This window comes from Pseudophryne corroboree, chromosome 3, assembly GCF_028390025.1.
Source record: "Pseudophryne corroboree isolate aPseCor3 chromosome 3, aPseCor3.hap2, whole genome shotgun sequence".
NCBI classification, from domain to species: Eukaryota; Metazoa; Chordata; class Amphibia; order Anura; family Myobatrachidae; genus Pseudophryne; species Pseudophryne corroboree.
In genome coordinates, this window is record NC_086446.1 from 233,838,034 (window position 1) to 233,864,275 (window position 26,242).

The window sequence follows — 26,242 nt, forward strand, 5'->3', positions numbered from 1 at the left end:
CCCGTGGCAAGATCCGCCACTGTGTGCTGGGGAGAGAAAGGGTGTGAGGGCTGCTGCTGCTAGGTGAGTGTGTGTGCGCTGCTGGGGGAGAGAAAGTGTGTGAGGGCTGCTGCTGCTGGGTGAGTGAGAGTGTGCAGCTGCTGCTGCTAGGTGAGTGTGTGGGCGCTGCTGGGGGAGAGAAAGTGTGTGAGGGCTGCTGCTGCTGGGTGAGTGAGAGTGTGCTGCTGCTGCTGCTGCTAGGTGAGTGTGTGTGCGCTACTGGGGGAGAGAAAGTGTGTGAGGGCTGCTGCTGCTGGGTGAGTGAGAGTGTGCTGCTGCTGCTGCTGCTGCTTGGTGAGTGTGTGTGCGCTACTGGGGGAGAGAAAGTGTGTGAGGGCTGCTGCTGCTGGGTGAGTGAGAGTGTGCTGCTGCTGCTAGGTGAGTGTGTGTGCGCTGCTGGGGGAGAGAAAGTGTGTGAGGGCTGCTGCTGCTGAGTGAGTGAGAGTGTGCTGCTGCTGCTGCTGCTGCTGCTGCTGGGTGAGTGAGACTGTGCTGCTGCTGCTGCTGCTGCTGCTGCTGCTGGGTGAGTGAGAGTGTGCTGCTGCTGCTGCTGCTGCTGCTGGGTGAGTGAGAGTGTGCTGCTACAGCCACAGCTCACATGAGAAGGGACTGAGAACTGTGGACGAAGTAGGTGCCGGAAGCCGGGTGCCCAGCAGCAAGTGAAAAGGAGATGCAGAGAGCTGGAGCAAATGCAAGGAGGAATAGCGGTGACACAGGAGAGGGCCCACTCAGATAAGTAATGATTACCTACTTCATTGTGTATGTGATTGAATTAGCCATTTGTGTTGTGTTGTGAATATTGATTCTATTCACAGCTAGATCATAGTTATTATCGTATTACATCGTTTGTATTGTTTTGCATAGTTTGCATTGTTTTGCATTGTTCTTCGGAAGGTAATAGGGAGTTGAGCTGTCAAGCAATGGGGGGGAGCCCTGATTGAGAATCTCACGCTGTGCGTGTCGTGCAAGATGTATGCACACCTGGAGCAGCCAACCCAGTGTGAATACATCTGCGCAAGGTGTGTGCGAATGGTTGCGCTGGAAGCCCAGGTAACTGATCTAGAGCAAACCGTTGCACGTCTGAGGGGTATTAACAATCTCAAGCAAAGTTTAGAGTGGTGGAGGAGTTGCGGGGGAGACACCGGTAGACGAGGATAATCAGGTATGTAGCTGGGTCACTGTTAGAAGGAAGAAAAAGAGGGGGAGGCACGACATCTCTGAACTATCAAACCCGAACTAATTTGCCTGATTGGACGAAGATTCAGTGGATGATAGTGAGAAAATGACGGAGCCGGAGGAGACTGTTCCCTCTAGCAACCGGAGGAGTGGTCCCTCCGGAACAGATGGGATGAAAGTGAGAGAGGTACCCAGGCAGATTGTGGTGGTAGGGGACTATCATCAGGAAGACAGATAGGGCAATTTGCTACCGGGATCGTGATCGCCGTACGGTCTGTTGTCTCCCGGGTACTCAGGTACGGCACATCGTGGACCGAGTAAGATAGATTGTTGGGAGGGGCTGGGAATGACTCGGCGGTCTTGGTGCACGTTGGCACCAACGACAAAGTTATTGGTAGGGGGGATATCCTTAACAAAGATTATAGGGACTTAGGCCAGAAACTTAAGAAAAGGACATCTAAGGTAATATTTTCTTAAATACTACCTGTGCCACGCTCTAGCCCAGGGAGGCAGAGGGAGATCAGGGAGGTAAATGTGTGGCTTAGAGACTGGTGTAGGAAGGAGGGGTTTGTGTTCCTGGAACACTGGGCGGACTTCTCAGTCAGGCGTCATCTTTTTTGTTGCAATGAATTGCACCTGAATGAGGAGGGGGCTGCGGTGCTGAGGGGAAGGATGGTTAGAAGGTTGGAGGAGCTTTTAAACTAGGAGCCTGGGGGGAGGGTTTAGTTAGAAACTACAGGTCATGCAGTGAGAATAGGAAGGATGGTGGTAGTGAACTAAATGGGGGTGAAGAAGGGGGGAGGGAAAGAGGAGCCAGCATGAGTACTTACATGGGTACTAAAAAGAATATTACCAAAAAAATAATTAACAACAATTGTGGGTCTTCATTACAGCATATAGAAAATGATGTAAGTAGCATAAGGGAAAGTACTTATGTCGGGGGCAGAGAATTTAGAAGGACTATGGGGTCTATTTATTAAAATTATTTTTACTAAAATAATGTGAAAAGGGTGTGAAAACACTCTTTTTCACATTATTTTAGTATCACCTGAATGTATTAAAGGGCATTTGGAGCAGTTTTTATAAAAACTGCTCCAAACCCTTTAATTCACTTTTTTTAGTAACCCACATCGCATTCCCCATACCTACAATGGGAAATGGGATGTGGCCGAATTTACTTAAAAAAAAGTGAAAAAATACTGCAGTGTGCCCTGTGATAAACTCGCCATCTCAGGCTGGCAAGTTCACAGGACAGCACTGCGAAAAGCACCGTTTTGCCCAGCTTTCTCTGCCCCTGGCAGAGAAAGCTGAGCGGCAGAGGATCCGGCGCCGGGCAGTCCAGCAGGAACAGCGCGGACCGGCTCCCTGGACTGGTGAGTGTATTGGTCTTCTGGGGGTGGAATCCGCAGCACGCGGGGGTAGTCACGACGGGGGGGTCGACCAGGCAGTGGCAGTAGCGGCGATGTCGGCGGGGGCGGCGCATGCGCAGCAGGTCATCTGGGTATTTTTTCCGAAAAATACCCCGATGATGCTGCGGAGTATCATCGCAGGGACAGAGCTTGACGCAAACTCTGTCCCTGCACACGATAATTGATACATCCCTGCAATGTAGTCAATTATCGCAGTGCGAGTTGGGCTGATTTTATCACCTGTCATCCGCATCCTGGATGCGGATGGTGATAAATAGGCCCCTAAATGAGTTGATCAAGGAGAATAGTAAGTATGATGGGGGTGGAAAGGGAGGGAGGAGAACTGTCAGTATGAGTATCTCTAGGGAGGCACTTGTAAACAATGATAGGATACCCTTAAAAAGCAAACGGACAAGGTTAACACTAAACTAAAACATATGCTTGCGAAGGCAAGAAGCCTAGCAGGTAAAATGGGGGATTGGAATTGATAGCATCAAATGCTCAGTAAGATATTATAGGTATTATGGAAACATGGTGGGATGACTCTCACGACTGGGTTGTAAACTTGGAGGGGTATTCTCTTTTCAGAAGAACAGGGCTAACAAATGAGGAGGAGGTGTATATCTTTATGTTAAGCTATCTCTTAAACCATACTTAAAGGAGGTTATTTACGAGGGGAGGGGAGATAATGTTGAGTCAATATGGGTAGAAATCACAAGTGGGTGTATTGATGCAAAAAAACTAGTCATAGGCATGTACTACAAACAGCCGGATATTAGCATACATGATGAACAACTCTTGCAGCAAATTGAAAAGGCTGCGGGATTGGGGGACATCCTAGTGATTGGAGATTTTAATTATCCTGATATAAACTGGAGTAACGATTTATGTGTTTAGGCTAGGGACAACAGGTTCTTAAATACGTTAAAGGATTATTACTTGTCTCAACTAGTCGAGGACCCAACTAGAGGTAAAACTACTCTGGATCTAGTAATTACTAATAATGTGGACATTATGTCAAAGACTAAAGTTGGGGAGACTTTGGGTAACAGTGATCACTATATGATCACATTCGACATCAGTTTCAAGAAACATAGCTATAAGGGAGCAACCAAAACATTTAACTTTAGAAAGGCTAACTTCAGTATGCTGAGAAGTGCACTAAACGACATTGACTGGGAAATTTTGTTTCATGGCAAGAACACTACGGAAATGTGGGATGCTTTAAAAGGGTTGCTAGATAGCAATATTCACAAATTCATTCCTATGGACAGCAAACACAGGAGTACCAAACTCAAACCAATGTGGCTTAATAAAAAGGTCAAGGAAGAAATTGATAAAAAGAGGCATGCTTTCAAATCATTTAAATCTAATGGAAAGGAGGAGTCATTCCAGTAGTACAAGAAATGCAATAAAAGATGCAAAAAAAGCAATAAGAGCAGCTAAAATTAATAACTAAAAGCAAATCGCTATGGAGAGCAAAACCAATCCTAAAAAGTTTTTAAATACATAAACAGTAAAAGGTTAAAAAAGGAGAACGTAGGTCCAACAAAAGATGAATTTGGAGTATTGATAAATGATGACAAAACAAAAGCAGTGTTCACCAGAGAAGAACCAATGGTGGGAGTAGTGCATAATGATAGTGACAGCAATGATTCGTGGCTAGATACTTGTTTAACTGAAGTAATAGTCCGGGAGAGACTAAGCAAAATTAAAATTAATAAATCACCTGGACCAGATGGATTTCACCTGTGGGTTCTTATGTAGCTTAGGTCGCAACTAGCAAGACCCCTATACTTGATTTTCAATAGTTCAATTAGATCAGGCATGGTACCGATGGATTGGTGTATAGCCAAGGTAGTGCCATAATTTAAAAAGGGATCTAAAATCATCCAGGTAACTACAAACCAGTTAGTTTGACATCTATAGTGGGGGAAATATTGGAAGGAATTTTAAGGGATAGCATACAGGAGTATCTGCATACTGCTAAGATTATTAGCAAGAACCAGCGTGGGTTTGTGAGAGACAGATCATGTCAAACTAACTTAGTTAGCTTCTATGAGGAAGTGAGCGACAATCTCGACCAGGGAAAAGCAGTGAATGTGGTCTACTTAGATTTTGCAAAAGCCTTCGATACAGTATCTCACAGGAGACTGATCATCAAATTAAAGGAGCTTGGCCTAGGAAAAACTATTTGTACATGGATAAGTAACTGGCTGTGTAACAGGGTACAGCGGGTAGTGGTTAATTGGTTGTCCTCCAGCTGGTCACCAGTAGTCAGCGGAATACCACAAGGGTCCGTACTCGGGCCACTACTGATCAACATATTTATTAATGACCTAGAAATAGGCCTCGAAAGCACAGTGTCAATCTTTGCAGAGGATACTAAGCTGTGTAGCGTAAATAATTTGTAAATAGCTGTGGAGTCTCTACAGAATGACTTATCTAAACTTGAAATCTGGGCGTCTAAATGGAGAATGAGGTTCAATATAGAAAAATGCATTTTGGGACTAAAACCAAACTTGCAACCTACATATTAAATGGGGGAAATCTAGGGGTAACAGTATTGGAAAAAGATTTGGGGGTACTCATTGATAATAGCCTTAATAACCGTATCCAATGTCAAAGTGCAGCAAAGAAGGCAAGTAAGGTACCTAGCGTGCATAAAACGGGGAATTGAGACAAGGGACGAGGATGTAATCCTGCCGCTGTACAAATCACTGGTACGTCCGTACCTGGAATATTGTGTTCAGTTTTGGGCACCACATTATAAAAAAGATATCTGTGAACTCGAAAGGGTTTAAAGGCGTGCTACTAAACTGAATAAAGGGCTAGAGGGACTGGAGTACGAGGAAAGACTTACTAGGTTGAATATGTATACACTAGAAAAGAGGCGTCTAAGAAGAGACGTTATTAATTTCTTCAAATATGTAAAGGGACATTATAAAGAATTATCAGAGGAATTGTTTATTAATAGAACTCTGTATAGGACACAAGGTCACTCGCTGAGGTTAGAGGAGAGAAAATTCCATTCACAACGTAGGAAAGGGTTCTTCACTGTTAGGGCAATAAGGATTTGGAATTCCCTGCCAGAGAAGGTGGTAATGGCGGACTCTGTATATGCATTTAAAAACGGATTGGATACATTTCTGACTGAAAACGATATCCAAGGTTATAGCATTTAAAATATGGACATTGATAATCTGGAAGGAACATGATTTTCAGTGGTTAACTAGACATAAAACATTATTTCAACAGGGAAAATTATAATGAACTCGGCTTAATACAGAATACAGGTTGAACCCGATGGGCATTTTGTCTCTTTTCAACCTCAATAACTATGTTCCTATGTTACTATCCCTTACAGATGGTTTTACACCATCAAGGTAACCATCAGTGGTACTATTGATGGTGATCCCCACAAGCCAGAAAGTTGGAAGGTATGCTCCCAGTGTTCTGTTTAATCGCCAGGCATACAGAGAGATGGTGGTGTGCTGCAAGGCCAGGACCTTGTGACTCATGATGCCCCCATTAGCCATAACCACACCCCCATCAAGATGAATGCATTTTGAGAATAGTTTAAGCACTTAATGAAGTTCACCTGCTTCATCCTGTAGGTGGGATGCAGTCAATTTACCTACAATCAAAATCCCGACGGTCAAAATACCGACAACCATTGACCGACAGTCAAAATCCCGACAAGGTCAAAATCCCTACATGGTCAAAATACTTACATTTAAAATACCGATAAGGTCATAATACTGACATTTAAAAAGTCGACATGAGTTTTTCATGATTTTTTTAATTGAAACTGACTTGTTCATACTTTACCATCCCAGTGGACATGGAGTGGGATATAATAGTGTGCCGAGCACAGCAAGGCACCGTGCCTGAAGCATGGCAAGCGCAGCGAGCCATGCGAGGTGTCCATGTCGACCTATGTTGACATACACACACACAAAAAAGAAAAACTTTTGTCAACATTTTGACCTGTCGACATTTTTAATGTCGGTATTTTGACCTTGTAGGTATTTTGACCTTGTCGGGATTTTGACAGTCGGTCATTTGTTGTCAGGCTTTTCACCGTCGGGATTTTGATTGTAGGTATTTCATACTGATCCCCTCTCGGTAGCACAGACCAGCCAGAGACAGAGATAAGATATGCCCTTTAGGGAAAGAGATTTGACAATAGGGAGTAAAGTCCTAGGAGAAAAGAATAATCTACAGTCTTTTATGCTATGATGCAAAGGCAGAAACTGTTCTCTTGGATAGTACTGGCAAGTACTGGCAATCAACTGGTAGGGGTCATTGCATTTTGTTTCTGTCATGGACTGTTCTGATCACATAAGGAAAAAAGTGCTCCATGGGGCTTGACCTTAGGAGTCCGGACCCTATCACAGCCGCAAGGGCTGCCAGTCTTCGCTGTATAACAACCACTTATGTCCAAAATCACCTTACTAACCCTACGGTAAGTAGATAGCCTGATGGTGCTTTCTGCGCCAGACACTCTACAACACCTACTGTAGCACACCCTGTTCTCTCCAGGCTGTTCTTGCATCTGTCACTGTTACTACTGTGCATAAGTCCCTGCATAACAACGCTGCTGTTACCCTGTACCTGCTGTGACTAAATAAACCCAGGACCTTGGTTAGGAACTCTTCTGTGTGGACTAATCACCATTTCACATCTGATGTGCATACTGTATTTTGTGTCCACCATCCCAATAGGCTATATTAACAGAAATTACATGAATCAAGAGATGAGGAATAATTAGCAGCAGCATACTGGCAGCCAGAAAATAGCCTGAAACTGCTCTCCTTACCAGGACCGGTTCTAGACCTTGTGGAGCTCAGGGCGGCAATTACCTTTGGCGTTTCCTTCATATGTGCGCGCCAAAAATATAGCGGCATGACTTTATGGGGAAGGGTCGCAGCCACCAAATAACACCAATTTATATTACAACGCACAGTAGTCGCAGAGTAGTGTCTGTTGAGTCACAATACACCACACAGTAGTGTCCGTTATTCACAATACAACACACATTAGTACACCTTATACACGTTACACCACACAGTAGAATCCCTTAGACACATTACACCACAGTAGAGCAGCTTATACTGTGGTGTAACAGTAAAGCCCCTTCTACACATTATACCATGATAGGGCCACTTATACATATTACTCCACAGTAGAGCCACTATGGAAGTAGATGTGAGATGAAGACCACATAGAGAGAGAGGTGAGGACAAGAGCTAGAGAGGGATGAGGACAAGAAAGAGGGAGGTGAGGATGAAAGAGGTGTGGTGAGAGAGAGAGAGTGGTAGATGAGAGAGAGAGAGAGAGAGAAAGAGGTGGACAAGAAAGAGAGAGAGAGAGAAAGAGATGGACGATAGAGAGAAAGAGAGGTGGACGAGAGAGAGAGAGCTGGACAAGAGAGGAGAGAGATAGAGGTGAGGACAAGAGAGAAAGAGTCAGCCAGTGCAAGTATACACTCACACTCACCCTAGTAGGGAGCCGGCACACAGAACTCTTTTCCCCCTGGCAATTAGTGGGCTCTTCTAGGCTGCTCCCTGCAGTTCTGATGCTGGCCTTGTGCTGCATTGTGCTGCTGCTGGGGCCGGGATCTGGGACTGCCTGGGTGATGGGTCTCCCCCTCCTCCGTTACAGGGTTTCAGGCAGGCAGGCTGCAGCCAGGCTGCACATCTGGTGCTTGTGGGCGGATGGCTACATGTAGTACCACGCGCTGTTGCCAGACACTGTGGTGCTGCCATTGCTCCATCTTCTCTCCTCATGGCCGCTCTCAGAATACCTTGTGCATTGGAATTCAGGGTAGGTGGGCGGCAAAAAGTTCACATCCATCCAGGGATGGTGGAAAAAAATATGGTTGTGCATAAGAGCTGTGCGCCAGCGGGCGCGCCCTCAGGCCGCAGCACCCCGGGTGATGGCCCTGCTTGTTAACCCCTAGGACCACCATTGCTCCTGACCATACCTTATAAAACAGCTAAAAATGCACTAGAACAGAGGTTACAAAACTCCGCCATTACAGTCCAGGTTTTAAGGCTCTCCAAGGTTTGTCACAGTTGATTTAATTAGTATTATACCTCAGTCAATCTAATTTAACCATCTGGACTCAAGTATGGATAGTCTTAAAACCTTGATTCTAATGGTGGAGTTTGGGAAACTGCACTAGAAGAAATGGCTTAAGAATTATAAAGGTGGGTATACACCTATACAATCATCGGCCAATTCTCCCGATATTGGGAGAATGAGCTGTCCATTGTATAGGTGTGTATGCCGGACTGATGCAAGAGCATTAGTCGAGAAACAGCTTGTAATACTCCTGTAACAGCCGGGATCGGAAGGTTGCATTTTATGTGCTGCACAGTCGACCTCCCGATCCTCACAGAGGAGCCCCTACCCCCTGCTACTGTCCCCGCCTCACAGGAGGCCACAGGGGGTCACAGCTGGATACACGCACAAACGCCCCCGATCAGCCGGGAAATTAACACGTGTGTACCCAACCTTAGTAATGTTATTGTAAGTGTAAATGAATACTTTCAACACTGGCCTGTAACACTGGCCTGTAGTATATGTGTCACTGTACAAGGGTTACTTGTAACATAGAGCACCAAATGGTCCAACAGGAAACATCACTTGTCTGCATTATTTATTATGACTCATTAACCACGGCATGCTGAGTTTTCAGCTTTAATCTAATTAGTGGACTTTAAACATCCTGTTATTATGACAGAGCACTGTTCTGTTCCATTTAAAAATAATAAAATACATGAGCTGAATCCAAAACCCTTGTCTTTCCCACAAAGAGCATTGCTACAGCATGTGTCCACCACCCATATTAACCCGAGCTACTGCAGAAGGCCCCTCACCAGAAACTCTTTTTCATTTCTTTATTACAAATTATTTTTAACCCAGAGCCATATTAAGACTCCATGGAGCCCTACGAAAGATACTGGTTTGCTCCTGTGAAAATACGTCCCATGGTATTCACTGATACCTTTAGACTGTACCATTTAATTTACAGTACTTACTACTTATACATGCACCAACAGTATTTCTCCCTTATCTTCTGTGTAGTCCTCATTAATACACATATACATTATTATAATCCTTCAGACACCTGCCACCGAGCGTGCAAGAAAATACTCTCCTTGCACTCCCAATCGTGCTTCAGCAGTTGTGAAACTACAAGCCATATGCTGGGATATCTAGTATCACAACAATAGGAGGGCAACAGGTTGCTGGTCTGCTTAATACAGTATTACTACAAATTTCTGTCCTATTAAATTTAATTGAAAGTACTCTATCGTTGGTCATCGAACCTGATGAAACTGAGGTCTGGGAAATGCGCTGCTTGGTTTTGAGCAGAGAAGTTCTTTTTTTATTCACAGAGATTTTTTAACTAAATGATTTTTATTAATATATATTCTTTTGTTAGATATTTTAACTATGGGGGTTATTCAGGTTTGTTAGCAAACCAGAAAAGCACACTAATGGGCAAAACCATGTTGCACTGCAGGTGGGGTAGATGTAACATGTGCAGAGAGAGTTTTATTGTTTCTGTGCAGGGTAAATACTGGCTGCTTTATTTTTACACTGCAATTTTGAGCACACCGCACCCGTTACATCTGCCCCACCTGCAGTGCAACATGGTTTTGCCCATTAGTGTGCTTTTTTGGTTTGCTAACAAACCTGAAAAAGGCCCTGTTTATAATGTTTATATTTTTATTATATCAGGTTTTTTTCTTGTTATAGATTTTTTTTTTTTTGTCTATGTTAATAACCAGTGAAACTAAATTATTACAGATGGAGATCAGGTTAATTAATATCCAAAGTCTGGCTGACTATAGTGAGCGCAATTACTGAAGTATGTAGCAACGGATTGCGTTTAATTTGCCGGCTGCCGGGATCCCGGCGATCAGGATACTGACGCTGTAATCCCGACAGCCAACAATGCCGCCAGCCGGGAATCCCGGCACACCAGGCTATTCCCACAAGTGGGCGTTCACGACACCCATAGAGTAGGAATAGATCCTGTGGGGAGCGCAGCAAGTTATTGAGCACACAGCGTGGTGAGCGCAGGGCGATGAGCACAGCGAGCCTGCAAGTGGACTCTAAGTGCTCGCCCCATTGCCTGCATTCTGGCGGACGGGATGCTGCTGTCAGGATATTGTAAAACATACTGAATCCGTGGCAACATAATCCCCAAAACACTATTTCTGCATTTCTAAATTGTTGCAGACAATGGTGTAATAGTGTCTGAGGTACACATAATATCGTTGCAGACAATGGTGTAATACTGTCTGAGGTACACATAATATCGTTGGAGACAATGGTGTAATAGTGTCTGAGGTACACATAATATTGTTGCAGACAATGGTGTAATACTGTCTGAGGTACACATAATATTGTTGCAGACAATGGTGTAATAGTGTCTGAGGTACACATAATATTGTTGCAGACAATGGTGTAATACTGTCTGAGGTACACATAATATTGTTGCAGACAATGGTGTAATACTGTCTGAGGTACACATAATATTGTTGCAGACAATAGTGTAATAGTGTCTGAGGTACACATAATATTGTTGCAGACAATGGTGTAATAGTGTCTGAGGTACACATAATATTGTTGCAGACAATGGTGTAATACTGTCTGAGGTACACATAATATTGTTGCAGACAATGGTGTAATAGTGTCTGAGGTACACATAATATTGTTGCAGACAATGGTGTAATACTGTCTGAGGTACACATAATATCGTTGACATGTGTGTGCATTGTGCAAATATTTCTTCATTTAAACTGAGATAAACTATGAGTTTCTTTTGCCATTTTCCATCACGTAATACATCTATTGTAGAATAGATCCCACCTTAAAATCAAGTTGTTTGTTAAATCTTCCATCAAGAACCAACCTGCACTAGAACATTTTACTATCCACGGGCGCTAGTTCTTTTTGTTCTGGTTGCAACCTGTGAATCCAACAACATTGTCTATGGAATTCAGGTATTTAGTGTTCTGCATACCCTTTATACCACATCTTTTGTTGTTTTACTACTGCTAGTCTTCGGTACAGTACTCTGGCATGTTTACACTGTTTTGCTGAAAATGTTATTGCTTAGTTTAATTTGGAGTGGTGGAACAGCGGCCTCTACCCCCTGCTCTCTTTTGTGTCACCTCGGTTAGTGACTTACTTTAGCTTCTTATGGGAATTATTTCAGTTCACCTTCTTCTGTATTGCCTATTTATCCCCGTTAATTTTTTTCAGCTGATTTTCCCAGCCCTTCCTTTTCAGGTGCACCAATGCAATTTATACACACTTTTTAGCAAACTGTTGCTTGTTATCCTGTTTTTCATTGTTTATGTTTACGGTCTTATCCTTCAATGTAAAGGGCTTAAATTCCCAGAATAAGAGAAGATTTTTTTTGCATTACTTCAAAAAGGCGAAGGCACACATTGTGACTGTTCAAGAAATGCACTTTGCTGTACATTCCCCTCCTCAGTTTTCTGATTATAATTATCTTCATTCTTACACTGCTAATGGGCCAGCGAAGAAGGCTGGAGTGGCCATTCCTGTTTTTCGTACCTGTTACTTTAACCTACTCAATAAGTGCGCAGAGTAAATTGCTGTTACTTAATTTTAATTGGTAAAATAGACAACCAGGTAGTCACTTTAATGTCCTTATATGCATCTAACACTAAGCAAGTAGAAGGTTCTGTAGAAGGTTTTATAATGTCTTACAAAATATACTGTAAAGGGGCTCTTATGATTTTGGGTACATTAATATGTTCCTTGACCTAGCTATTGATAAAGACTCTAAGGGGGAGATTCAAATGTTTGAAAAGTCAGTTGGGAGTCTGTTTTTTCCTATCTAATAGACAGGAAAAAACAGACACCCAACCGACTTTTCAAACATTTGAATTCCACCCTAATACTGTTAAGTGGAATCTGAGCCCTCTGCAGAATCATAGGTAAAATTTCCAAGTGCCTGATATACACAAAGGATCCAGGGAAATAGCGCAGCAGTAAAATAAGAGGTGTTGCCAACCTCACAAAATATATAAAATCAATGCAATAACTGTGCTAGTACACCCTTAACAAATTATACAGATCAGTGTTATATATACTCATTTATAAATATAAAACGTTCACAATTAAAATATCATGGGCCTGGTTCACTACCATTTGCAAATATGAGGCTGCACACAGTGAGATATTATCGGAAGGCTGCGCATGCGCTGCGAACGCATTCCACGTACGCGAAGGCCAAAATACAATCGCCTTACATAAGCAGGCTATTTGTAAAGAGTATGCATTTTGATTGACAGGAAGTGACTGTTTGTGGGTGGTAACATGGCGTTTGTGGGGAGTTGTTGGGAAAACACAGGTGTGTCATGGCCATTTTCGGGAAGTGTATCTGACATCTGTCAAAGTCAGAAAAATATCACGCTGCACATTGCCATATATGCACCTCGTGCGTGTGCACGCTGCACGAGCATGAGCTCTCCTGTGCGTGCGTATACTCGCGGTCGCGTGCACTCGCGGGCGTGCGGTATGCGCATTTACGGTAGAGTTTGTGTGCGTCTAGCGGGCGATTCAATCATAACATATTTTAGTCATATAATGTATTTTGTAGATTATGGTCCCTTTGATAGAATCTGAAAGTTTAGTTAATATAGCATGTTCGGGGACAAAGAGATTCCTCTTTGTTTGATACAAAGGGTCAGACAGGGGTTACACAGTGGTGTTTAGTATCCATCGGAAGAGAATATAATTAGCAATATTCCGGTGATGGTTTGAAGCAGATTACTCGCTCGTGCGTATAGTTATGGACATAAGAAGTTTATGGACATTTACTATATTTGCACTTTATTACCCATGCGGCGGGAAACCCAGTTTCCCTCCCACCTGAGCAGTTTGAAATAGTCACAGCCCACCTGTATGAACCAACCTATGACCTTTTGTTATAATGCAGAGACGAATTCCTGTGTCCAATGAACAATAAGAATGTAGGGACCATTGTACTGTACTGTGTGTAAGTGTATATAAAGACAAGCCGATCTGGGCCAGCTCCCTACTCTTCTCAACGGTTCTCATCACTGATAATCGGGAGCTGGATATCCAGAAAGGCGCTTGCGATTGTTCCCCTTGTGCGTAAGTTCTCTGCAACCATATTTATCTCCTATTTTGTTGTAAGCCATTCTCTCTCTCCTTTCCCCCTTTTAAATGTAATTATGTCTTTGTTGTATTTTAATGTGTAGTAACTCGGTTAGGTATTTTGTGTTAGTTTGGTAGTGTATAACTTGTAATGTGTATTCTTTTGCAATTGAACGTTCATTCATTCCCTTAAAAGGTGTTAGACCCTTAGACCGGTATTTGAGTGTTTATTGTATTGCTAAAGGGTTCTCGGAGAGTAAGAATCGCTCATACAGCTTTCTAACTAACAAGGTTACACTGTGTTGCATTTACACCTTATCACTGCACAAAGGTTTACAATATAAGTACATTGTTTATGGTATTGTTACAAAGGTTTAACTCTGTGAGCGTCAGCGCCGCTCGTGATCTCCTCGTGGTCTCGAGCGTCCGCTACGCTGATAGCGTATCATTACGGTAACCGGCAGCCTATAGCGTGCTTGCCTTTACGTTTTAAGCCGTGAGCGAACGTGCCGCTCGTGCGTCTCGTCCACGGCTAAGCGTTTGTTACGCTACGTGCGTACTCTTACGGTATTCCATACGCCAATTGCGTACTGTGTTCTTTTAACCTTTTAGCGTGTTTTATATAGGATATATATTAGGCTTTTACACATCATCTGCAAACGTTGCGTTCAAAAACATGGCACCCGGTGAAACTGCATTCTCATTGATTTGAGTATGCTGGGGTCAGCCACAAATGTCAATGGTGCTCATTTTTTGCGTATGCATTGTGAATCTGCTAATGCCTACGCAGATTTACGAATGCATCGGTGGGCGTCTTTTATCCTTTCTGGGCGGCTTTTCACATGTGATTTTTAGCAGAGCAGACTTGTGAATATCGCTACCTCAGCCTCAATAGCAATCCATAATGAATCAGGCCCATAAAACTCATGTCTATTCCTCTAAGGGCCAAATTAACAACAAGTAGCTTTAATTGTACTGTAGCTGTAAACTGAAAATGTATCATTTCTGGTTAGTGTTCGTAAGAAAAAACAAAGGAGACCAGTAAGTGTGAGGTCATTTATTGATTGAAGGAAGTAGCAGCCAAAGTCTCATTATATCCCCTCCATCTGCAGTTGTTATACAGTAGGTAGAGATATATATTATATATATATAAATATATATATATATATATATATACTGTATGTATATATATATACTGTGTGTGTATATATATATATATATATATATATATATACTGTATGTATGTGTATATATATATATATATATATATATATGTATATATATATAAAGGGGAGGTCTTGAAGAGCGCTACCTGATTAAGTTTTACTCAATAGCTTACACCATAACCAATAGTAGGCTAAACAATATATCTGTTTAAAATTTTAAATATGGGATTGACCGATGATGTCTGAAAATACACTTGGTATGATATTAACAATATTTATTAAAACACGTATGAAAAATTGATACACACTCGTAAAATGTTGATATTGCTTTTAGAATCTTCACATTAAATCACATGAGAATATATTCACTTTTGACAAAATTCAACCTATTAGTAGCCCATTTCCGGGAACTGTGATCATACTTGAAACAATCCAAATGAGTTAGCGATAATTTTATATATATATATATATATATATATATATATATAACTTTTTTCTATGCCCAGGGGCACGGAGTATACATGTCCCCGAGTCTCTGTATCCATATAGCATTTAGTTTATTAAGAATGGTTGTGCAACACCCATAACCCTGCTTGTAATCATATCCATAAATTGGGTTTATCATATATATTACAACATGCATGTTTACATACTCCATCGATCATACAGTCTGCTGGGCACTAAATTTTAATGTTGTACCAACACATATGTAAATAGATCACAACATTAAAAATAGTTGATGTATGCAATATACGTTATTCTATGAACTTCTGCTGCACACTCGTTTTCATTCTTTCAGCAGAGTCCAGGCGCATGTGCGGAGGGAAGCGGCATTGGTTGACAAGGTAACCGTGTCACGGACCTCGCGTGACGTCATCTCCATGAGCCGCTGGAAGTCCTCTGGCGTCCAGCGGGACTGATGGCGCACACTACGCTCCTTTCCACAAGTGGGGATCACTAGCTTTATAAGGTAAGAGGTTTCTTTCTTGCACTGTTCTACACCTTGACAAAGGGGCTACGGGCCCAGAAACGTTGGTTCTTTATGTGAAAATTTGAAAATAAAAGCTTTTTGCATCTTTTCTAAATCCCGGAGTGCCGCTGTTCCTTTCTCCAAATGTGTGTACAGTACCCCATGGAGGGCACCCGGATCCTTAAGTGTTCTACAGACTAGGAGTGCCAGGCACCAGATTTCAGCTATATATATTAGAGATGAGCGGGTTCGGTTCCTCGGGATCCGAGCACCCACCCCGAACTTCACCTATTTTACACGGTTCCGAGGCAGCCTCGGATCTTCCCGCCTTGCTCGGTTAACCAGAACGCGCCCGAACGTCATCATCCCGCTGTCGGATTCTCGCGAGATTCGTATTCTATATAAGGAGCCACGCGACGACGCCATTTTCAAGCGTGCATTGGAGATTGTACGGAGAGGACGTGGCAGCGTTCTCTCCCTGAAGAGCTCCGTAATCTGTGCTCAGTGTGCTGCAAATATCTGTGCTCAGTGTGCTGCAAATAATCTGTGCTCAGTGTGCTGCAAATATCTACGTTCTCTGCCTGAAAATGCTCAATATCTGTGCTCAGTGTGCTGCAAATAGCTGATCAGTGTGCTGCATTGTGGGGACTGGGGACCAGCAGTATATAATAGTTATAGTAGTACAGTACAGTAGGCCTTTGCTGTATCTTGCAGCTCTGTGTCACTGCAAGTATCCATTCCATATCTGTGCGGCATTTTTGTGAGCAGTATATATAGTATTACAGTGCAGCATTTTGGTGACTAACAGTATATAGTTGTACAGTAGGCCATTGCTGTATCTTGCAGCTCTGTGTCACTGCAAGTATCCATTCCATATCTGTGCTGCATTTTTGTGAGCAGTATATATAGTATTACAGTGCAGCATTTTGGTGACTAACAGTATATAAGCACATGAGGGAAGAGGGCCCTGCTCGTGAGAGCTTACAATCTAAAGGGGAGACATGGGTGACACAGATGGGGTACATAGAGAACGTGGAACAGAGGGTTAGGAATCAGGATGAGATTTGGCTGGGTTTGGTGAAGAAGTGGACCCCCAGAAGGCACAAGTCAATACTTAACATTGCAACATTTTACTGGGCTATGCAGGAGAAAATTAAAAATAGGGGAAAATAAATAAAAAAAGAATCGATAACTTCTACCACTTTCAAAAAGGTCAATGGAAGCTGAAATAATGGACAACTACCTCGTGGAGGCCAGATACAGTATACCAAACAGTACTTAGCAGAGTTAGGAATGAGTGCTTATGAAATACAGTAACATTTTGTCATAATATTTCAGAAACTGCATGGCTGGTCTCTTGCACTCTTTTGCTCTAATACACCACCTGCTTTAGGATTTATATTCAAAAACATTATGGGGGAGATTCAAATGTTTGAAAAGTTGGTTGGGTGTCTTTTTTTTCTTGTCTATTAGATAGGAAAAAACAGACTCCCAACTGACTTTTCAGACATCTGAATCTCCCCCTATGTCTCCATAATCCCAAAAACGTCAGTCTTCTTCCAGTGATTTGTGTTAGGGTCTCCTGCCCTGTGCTGCCACGTCGTCATGGCAACCGGGAGACAAGTGCTAGCGGAGTAACCTGAGCGCAGCTGATACTCCGGTTCGGGTCTTTTGCTGTGCAGTGGTTACAGGCATGGGATCCGGTGCTGGTTTTTGTGCTCACAGTCTGTGAGGTCTGAGGGGGGCGTGGACAGCACCTGCTTTATAAGGCCTCTTCTCAGGTTAAGCAGATGCTGCTGAATCTTTGTTGGTTAGTCAGTTCCTGAAAGTTAGCCAGTACTGTGTAGCTTTGTATTTTGTTGTTGCTTACTGCAAATAGGCCTGGGCATTTGGTACTACACTCTGCCAATCCAGACCTAGCAGTAAGACTGGAGTCAGTCGTTTAGCCTGCTGAGGTTCTTTTGCTATTCTGTGAACCCAGCAGGTTTGTGGCTGTACTTTCAGACCTGCCTGCATAATCCTCTCTCACTGTGCAGGGCGTCCATGTGTCAGTTTAGTGGCAGTAAGCTGAACCTGGGCCCTGCAAGTGAGAATTAGGATTGTGGAGACTCTCCTTGTGTCTATTATTCCATCTCTGACCAAGGAGTTTACTGCCACACCCGTTGGTAACCCTTTAGGGTTTTGCTGTTGCCCTTAGCAACAGCATTTCGGGTTCTCTACGTATTAAAACACAACATCTTGCTTTTTCCATCTGAGCATTTCTAATACTAGGGAGACACCCAGTTTCTTAGCATCTGGGCTTCTCTGTTCACTCTGTGTTGGTTTTGTTACCCTATCACCTTCTGTGTACGTTATGTCATATTTCCCAGTCTGTCTGTGAGTTCATTTGTTTGCATCCCTCTCTGTTCAGACACCAGTACATTCCTGCAGGCACTGGTGTGTATAACAGTTCAAACACCAGTACATTCCTGCAGGCACTGGTGTGCATAACAATTTGGACCAATAGTACCATTGATTAGAACGAATAATTCCAGTGATTTTGTCATTTTCTTCCAGTGATTTGGACCAATAATACCATTGATTAGAACAAATAATTCCAGTGATTTTGTCATTTTCTTCCAGTGATTTGGACCAATAATACCATTGATTAGAACGAATAATTCCTATGTATTGTCATTTTCTTCCAGTGATTTGGATTAATAATACCATTGATTAGAACGAATAATTCCAGTGATTTTGTCATTTTCTTCCAGTGATTTGGACCAATAATGCCATTGATTAGAATGAATAATTCCTGTGATATTGAGGTGTTTGTGTCGCTTAGCTTAGCCGTCCAGCGACCACAGTGCACCTCTTTTTCTCTTTTCTTTGCATCATGTGCTGTTTGAGGCCAATTTTTTTAAGTGCCATCCTGTCTGACACTGCAGTGCCACTCCTAGATGGGCCAGGTGTTTGTGCCGCCCTCTTGGGTCGCTTCGCTTAGTCATCCAGCGAACTTGGTGCAAATTTTAGGACTAAAAATAGTATTGTGAGGTGTTCAGAATAGTCTGGAAATGAGTGGAAATTGTGGTTATTGAGGTTAATAACACTATAGGATCAAAATTACCCCCAAATTCTATGATTTAAGCTGTTTTTGGAAAAAAACACCCGAATCCAAAACACACCCGAATCTGACGAAAAATTTTCAGGGAGGTTTTGCTAAAACGCGTCCGAATCCAAAACACGGCCGCGGAACCGAATCCAAAACCAAAACACAAAACCCGAAAAATGTCCGGTGCACATCTCTAATATATATATTGAAAATTCAGTACATTACACAATGTGTGTCCCAGTGTTGGTGATCAACTTGCCAGGAACTGTCCCTGATACGATAAAACCCCCACAGTATTAACCATCAGTAGATAAGCTGGACCAGCCATCACTAGGATGCCTGTACAGTTGAACAGTTACTAAAATAATATCCAAATCCCATAGTTAGGTGGAGATTGCAGGTGGCCAGAGTCCCATTGGCTCTTAATTCCCGGTTTTTCGGTACCCACCAAAAGTATTATGTGAACTGACACTGTTCCTGTTAATCCGGGAGACGAGAGGTTGGGAGCCCGCTAGTAATCCAGTCACAGGACTAGCAGGTGTAGGGGAGAGTTTTGTGGAGGTTGCCCAGGCAGTTCACATCACAAGAGCCAATTCGGCTGCAGAGATGGTCAACGTAAAAGGGAGCAGCAACACATTTTGGGCCTGATTCATGTTTGTAAGTAAAACAAAAAAAAACCATGTTGCCATGCAACGGGAGCAAATACATTTATATTTTTTCTGTGCAGGATAAATACTGGCTGCTTTGTATGTAACCGACAAAGGTTAGACAGCTTTATTTTTACACTGCAATTTAGATTTCAGTTTGAACACACCCTACCCAAATCTAAATCTCTCTGCAAATGTTACAGCTGCCCCACCTGCAAGGCAACATGGTTTTGCCCAGTTGCTTGCTTTTTTACTTTACTCTCCCTTTGTCCACTGCTGTTGACTTTTTCAAGCCAATCTTCAAGCCTTCTGCAGGATTACTCACGAGTTTTCCAGAAATTTTTAATGGAATACGACTTATTTGACATTTGAAAGACATAATACCCAACAGTTTGTGATGATCTATTTTATTTCCATGTCCACAGGTCATAATCCTGGATAGATTTAGCACTAATGGATAAGTGGACCCTACAGCAGATTCGGGAGGCCTCCATACTGCTCATGGTATGGTCTGACCTTGTACCTTGGAGTAGTTTGTAGGGTCTCCATGTATACCACCTAGGCCATGGCAGTTGACGGATACTAAATTGAAACAGGCCCTTTTCCACGCTCTCTCAATGTAGCTGTACATTGTACACCAATGTACACTAGTAATTCCTCGGAAACCGAACCCCCCCGAACTTCACCCATTTTACACAGGTCCGAGGCATACTCGGATTCTCCCGTATGGCTCGGTTAATCCGAGCGCGCCGAACGTCATCATCCCGCTGTCGGATTCTCGCGAGATTCGGATTCTATATAAGCAGCCGCGCGTCGCTGCCATTTTCACTCGTGCATTGGAAATGTTAGGAAGAGGACGTGGCTGGCGTCCTCTCCGTTTATTAATAATATTTGTGCTGCTTATTGCTTAATTGTGGGGACTGGGGAGCAGCTGTATTATATAGGAGGAGTACAGTGCAGAGTTTTGCTGACCAGTGACCACCAGTATACGTTGTCTGCCTGAAAAACACTCCATATCTGTGCTCAGTGTGCTGCATATATCTGTGCTCACACTGCTTAATTGTGGGGACTGGGGAGCAGCTGTATTATATAGGAGGAGTACAGTGCAGAGTTTTGCTGACAGTGACCACCAGTATACGTTGTCTGCCTGAAAAACACTCCATATCTGTGCTCAGTGTGCTGCATATATCTGTGCTCACACTGCTTTATTGTGGGGACTGGGGACCACCAGTATAATATTATATAGGAGGAGTACAGTGCAGAGTTTTGCTGACCAGTGACCACCAGTATACGTTGTCTGCCTGAAAAACACTCCATATCTGTGCTCAGTGTGCTGCATATATCTGTGCTCACACTGCTTAATTGTGGGGACTGGGGAGCAGCTGTATTATATAGGAGGAGTACAGTGCAGAGTTTTGCTGACCAGTGACCACCAGTATACGTTGTCTGCCTGAAAAACGCTCCATATCTGTGCTCAGTGTGCTGCATATATCTGTGCTCACACTGCTTAATTGTGGGGACTGGGGAGCAGCTGTATTATATAGGAGGAGTACAGTGCAGAGTTTTGCTGACAGTGACCACCAGTATATATAGCAGTACGGTACGGAAGGCCACTGCTCTACCTACCTCTGTGTCGTCAAGTATACTATCCATCTAGATTCTATACCTGTGGTGCATTTTAGTTTTGCAGTTTGCTGACAGTGACCACCAGTATATATAGCAGTACGGTACGGAAGGCCACTGCTCTACCTACCTCTGTGTCGTCAAGTATACTATCCATCCATACCTGTGGTGCATTTCAGTTGTGCGCAGTATATATAGTAGTAGGCCATTGCTATTGATACTGGCATATAATTCCACACATTAAAAAATGGAGAACAAAAATGTGGAGGTTAAAATAGGGAAAGATCAAGATCCACTTCCACCTCGTGCTGAAGCTGCTGCTACTAGTCATGGCCGAGACGATGAAATGCCATCAACGTCGTCTGCCAAGGCTGATGCCCAATGTCATAGTAGAGAGCATGTAAAATCCAAAAAACAAAAGTTCAGTAAAATGACCCAAAAATCAAAATTAAAAGCGTCTGAGGAGAAGCGTAAACTTGCCAATATGCCATTTACAACACGGAGTGGCAAGGAACGGCTGAGGCCCTGGCCTATGTTCATGGCTAGTGGTTCAGCTTCACATGAGGATGGAAGCACTCCTCCTCTCGCTAGAAAACTGCAGTGCCACTCCTAGATGGGCCAGGTGTTTGTGTCGGCCACTTGTGTCGCTTAGCTTAGTCACACAGCGACCTTGGTGCGCCTCATTTTTTCTTTGCATCATGTGCTGTTTGGGGACTATTTTTTTGAAGTGCCATCCTGTCTGACACTGCAGTGCCACTCCTAGATGGGCCAGGTGTTTGTGTCGGCCACTTGTGTCGCTTAGCTTAGTCACACAGTGACCTTGGTGCGCCTCTTTTTTTCTTTGCATCATGTGCTGTTTGGGGACTATTTTTTTGAAGTGCCATCCTGCCTGACACTGCAGTGCCACTCCTAGATGGGCCAGGTGTCTGTGTCGGCCACTTGGGTCGCTTTAGCTTAGTCACACAGCTACCTCATTGCGCCTCTTTTTTTCTTTGCATCATGTGCTGTTTGGGGACTATTTTTTTGAAGTGCCATCCTGCCTGACACTGCAGTGCCACTCCTAGATGGGCCAGGTGTTTGTGTCGGCCACTTGGGTCGCTTAGCTTAGTCACACAGCGACCTTGGTGCGCCTATTTTTTTCTTTGCATCATGTGCTGTTTGGGGACAATTTTTTTGAAGTGCCATCCTGCCTGACACTGCAGTGCCACTCCTAGATGGGCCAGGTGTTTGTGTCGGCCACTTGTGTCGCTTAGCTTAGCCATCCAGCGACCTCGGTGCAAATTTTAGGACTAAAAATAATATTGTGAGGTGTGAGGTGTTCAGAATAGACTGAAAATGAGTGGAAATTATGGTTATTGAGGTTAATAATACTATGGGATCAAAATGACCCCCAAATTCTATGATTTAAGCTGTTTCTGAGGGTTTTTTGTAAAAAACACCCGAATCCAAAACACACTCGAATCCGACAAAAAAATTTCAGGGAGGTTTTGCTAAAACGCGTCCGAATCCAAAACACGGCCGCGGAACCGAATCCAAAACCAAAACACAAAACCCGAAAAATTTCCGGTGCACATCACTAATGTACACCAGCCAATACCTCCACCTTTAACAACTAATGTTTCATGTTCAGTGTGATAGAGCAGGCAAAATGCTAGCACAGAAGCTAAGGGGAAACTTGGCCGGAGAGAAAATCTGCGTTATTTGTAATAGATTCCTCTCAATGTAACAAATGCTTTTACTGAATATTACTCCCAGTTGTATAACTTGCGACTCTCATGTGCATCAGCCCACATTTTTCTCCCATCGTTAGAATCGGAGACTATTAATTTTCTTAGTGATCCCTGTTCTGAGGAGAAAGTTGTTGATGCTATAAACTAGCTGTCACTAGATAAAGCTCCTAGCCCAGTTGGCTATATTGATAACTTCTATAAAAGATTTCAAGATATTTTAGTCCCTGTTCTTACTTTGTTGTTTAATGAAGCCTCGGACAAGGGTTTCTTCCCATGGGAGATGTTGGAGGCACAAATTGTGGCGCTTCGAAAAACCTGGGAAAAATCCCTCCCTGGTCACTAATTACCATCCATTAGCACTTTTGAATCTGGACGTTAAGTTCTGCCAAAATAATAACAGAGTTGATACCTTCCTTAATCAAACAAGACCAGGCTGGGTTTGTTCTTGGTAGGTAATCTTCTGATAACACTTGCTGAGCTTTTAATATTGTGGAAACCTTTACTGCATCTGGAGATCCATTATTGTTGCGATCTTTGGATGCCAAAAAACATTTGCCAGACTACATTGAGGTTATTTGACGGCCATCCTGAGTTGTGTTGGGCTGCAAGAGAGGACAATGACTTCTATATTAGGGGCTAAATGTAATAGCCTGAGAGAAGTTGATTTTGCCTTGTAAATGAATGCTGCCTTAAAAATTCTGGCGTTCTCACACGAAGTTCCAAAGCTCCGTTCATCCCGCTTCTCGCACCCTATTATAATTTAGCACCATCTTTTTATTCTAATCCTTCTACTAGAATTTTAGCGAGTGGTCTCTCTTTGGCCTTTTCTATATCTAATAGTACCCACCAAGGTTGCCCACTTTCCCATTTTGTTTTCATACTTTTTTTGGAACCTTGGGTGGAAATAATTCGGAATACTGCTGCTTTTGGTACTGTTGTAAACTCGCATCCTATTACATTGCCTGAGTTGTATGTCTGCAATGGCAAAATGTCTGGATGCAAGTTTTGCCATCGCGAGTTTTAGGATTGCAGGAAATATGCGAGTTTGCATGTTCCCGCAACCTATTACATTTGCGAGATTGGTAAAACGTGCAGGTTTAGTGTTAAACGCGTCTTTTTTTCCAAATTGCATGCCATTACATGTGGCCCATTATCATTATTCCAGATTACTTGCGTCTATGGTCTTGTGAAGTGTTCCATTCTGTGGGATATTTTGGACTTTTATTATGCCTTTACTAAAACGTATAATGAGGCAATTTCTTTTTGTTAAATGCAAAAAAGAATAAAATATCTATATGTCTGTTTATCTATCTATCTATCTATCTATCTATCTATCTGTCTGTCTGTCTACTGTATCTATATCTACTGTATCTGTTATTGGTTATTGTTTGTTTTACCTGGTTTCATGTTTATAACATTACATTAACATTTTGTTTTTGAAACTTCAACAATTAGTGAACGAACATGTACATATTTTGGGTATGTACTTCTGTTATGGCATCGCACACATTCTTATTTTTAACCTATACAGTAGCACCACAATATTATGCAGAGCTTTGTAGACAAAAATCACATTAAGCAACAATATTAAATAGTCTGCTGCCCACATGTCATGCTTATGTGGTTTAATGTCCTGATTCAGTTGCCCTCAAAGCGGATACAACTGCAAACTTTTTGCACTGCATGTACATCCAAGGGCATACATAGGCATACAGTATGTGCAAATCTGTCTGCTTTTCTGAGATGAAATGAGCCACTTGTGTCTTAATGGGGGCGTGTATGTAGGATAAGTGTGACGTGGGCATGTTGTGCTTGTTGAGATGGTGTTGCTGGATATTTCAAGGTGAGCATATGCAGAGATCCAGTTGTTTTCAGACAATTCTATTGCACTAAGCTGGCGGTTCTAAACCAATAGAGCCCAGGGCGAAAAATGTCATTTCTCCCCAACACACACACGTCCCCAACCACAAATTAGCATTTCCTCACAGCCTCAAATGCTCAGCACCATTAAAGGCTAAAATATAGCTACAGTAGGTCAATGTTAGCACTCTTGTTTGAAATATTAATTGGTCTGTGCACATAAGATAGCTCTTATATTGGTAACACTTAACCCCCTCTCACTTCCCCCAAAAGAACTGCCAACATTGACTTTGTCATTGATTTTGGCATTGTCGAATCTTGCTCCCCAGGGGGGCATATTCATCATGAAAAAATTGTGCAATGAGAATTTTTAGTTTCAATTCTCATTGCAGTCTCTTACAATTTTTTCATGATTCATTATGCTAGCATAAGACAATTTGAGAAGAAAGTTTTTGGAAAGTTATAACTTTCCCCTCTGCAGCAGCGCTCCCCCCCCCCCCCCTCCCCACCACCACTTCCCCACCGGGACATCATTGACAGCCTCCGTCTGCAGAGGCCCCCACACCCCACTGCTCTTTAGCCCCACACCCCTACACAGACCTGCTGGTTTCCTGAGCTCCTGGTTTATGTTACTGAGATCTCATCTGGAAGCCCTGTCAGCCAGTCCTGGTTCAAGCCCTGACTGCCTGGTCTTGCTTTGCCTTGATTTCAAGAGACCTTCTCAGTTAAGTGACCTTGCTGTGCTCTGCCAGATTCCTAAGGACTGACAGCTAAGTTACTCAGTGCATGTGCATGCCTGTTCACTAAATGGACAGCTGTACTTGACTTGCAATCCTTGTATCTGTGGATTCTGTTGAATTACTTCATACTCTTTTACAAATCTCATAATGGACTGCCATTTAAGCTCTGCATCTTTTATACCTTAGATTTCCACTGTGACTACACTGCAATACATTGTTACTTTGCTGTCTTAATAAACTGCTTATATTGCTTCACTTCTGTGTACATTCTTCATCTGCAACAGTGATTATTGTGTTACATTCTGATCCTGCATTCTATTCTTGGTTCATAGCTGTGTGTTCACTCATCTGCTGGTTCTCATCTGTGTCTAAGTATAGTGCTACACTTCAGTCTCCACAGTCTGCCATCAGTACACTGAAAGTATCTAGTCACTCCTAGCTCAAGTCTCCTGACACCACAATATTCCACAGTCAAGTCTGGTATACTATTTCTGTGCCACCCTGCACTTACTACTCCAGCATATAATCATGTCTTGCAATTCATCTGACAGACATTATAGACAGGTGAATAGTAACAGTTGGAACACCTAAGCCATATACAGCTTCTCCCCGT

At 42.8% G+C, this 26,242-nt stretch overlaps 1 long non-coding RNA gene across 3 annotated transcripts in view; it reads right to left on the minus strand.

Moving 5' to 3' along the window:
- The window catches only part of LOC135055176 (uncharacterized), a 158,918-nt gene extending 133,349 nt beyond the window's left edge, over nucleotides 1-25,569 (minus strand). For 2 of the 3 annotated variants that reach the window (XR_010243669.1, XR_010243671.1), the window contains exon 1: nucleotides 25,490-25,568. This is a non-coding gene — a long non-coding RNA (uncharacterized LOC135055176). Of the gene's footprint in view, nucleotides 1-25,489 lie in introns of all 3 variants that reach the window. The other variant, XR_010243667.1, reaches the window with a different exon arrangement.
- Nucleotides 25,570-26,242: the final 673 nt, after the last annotated feature.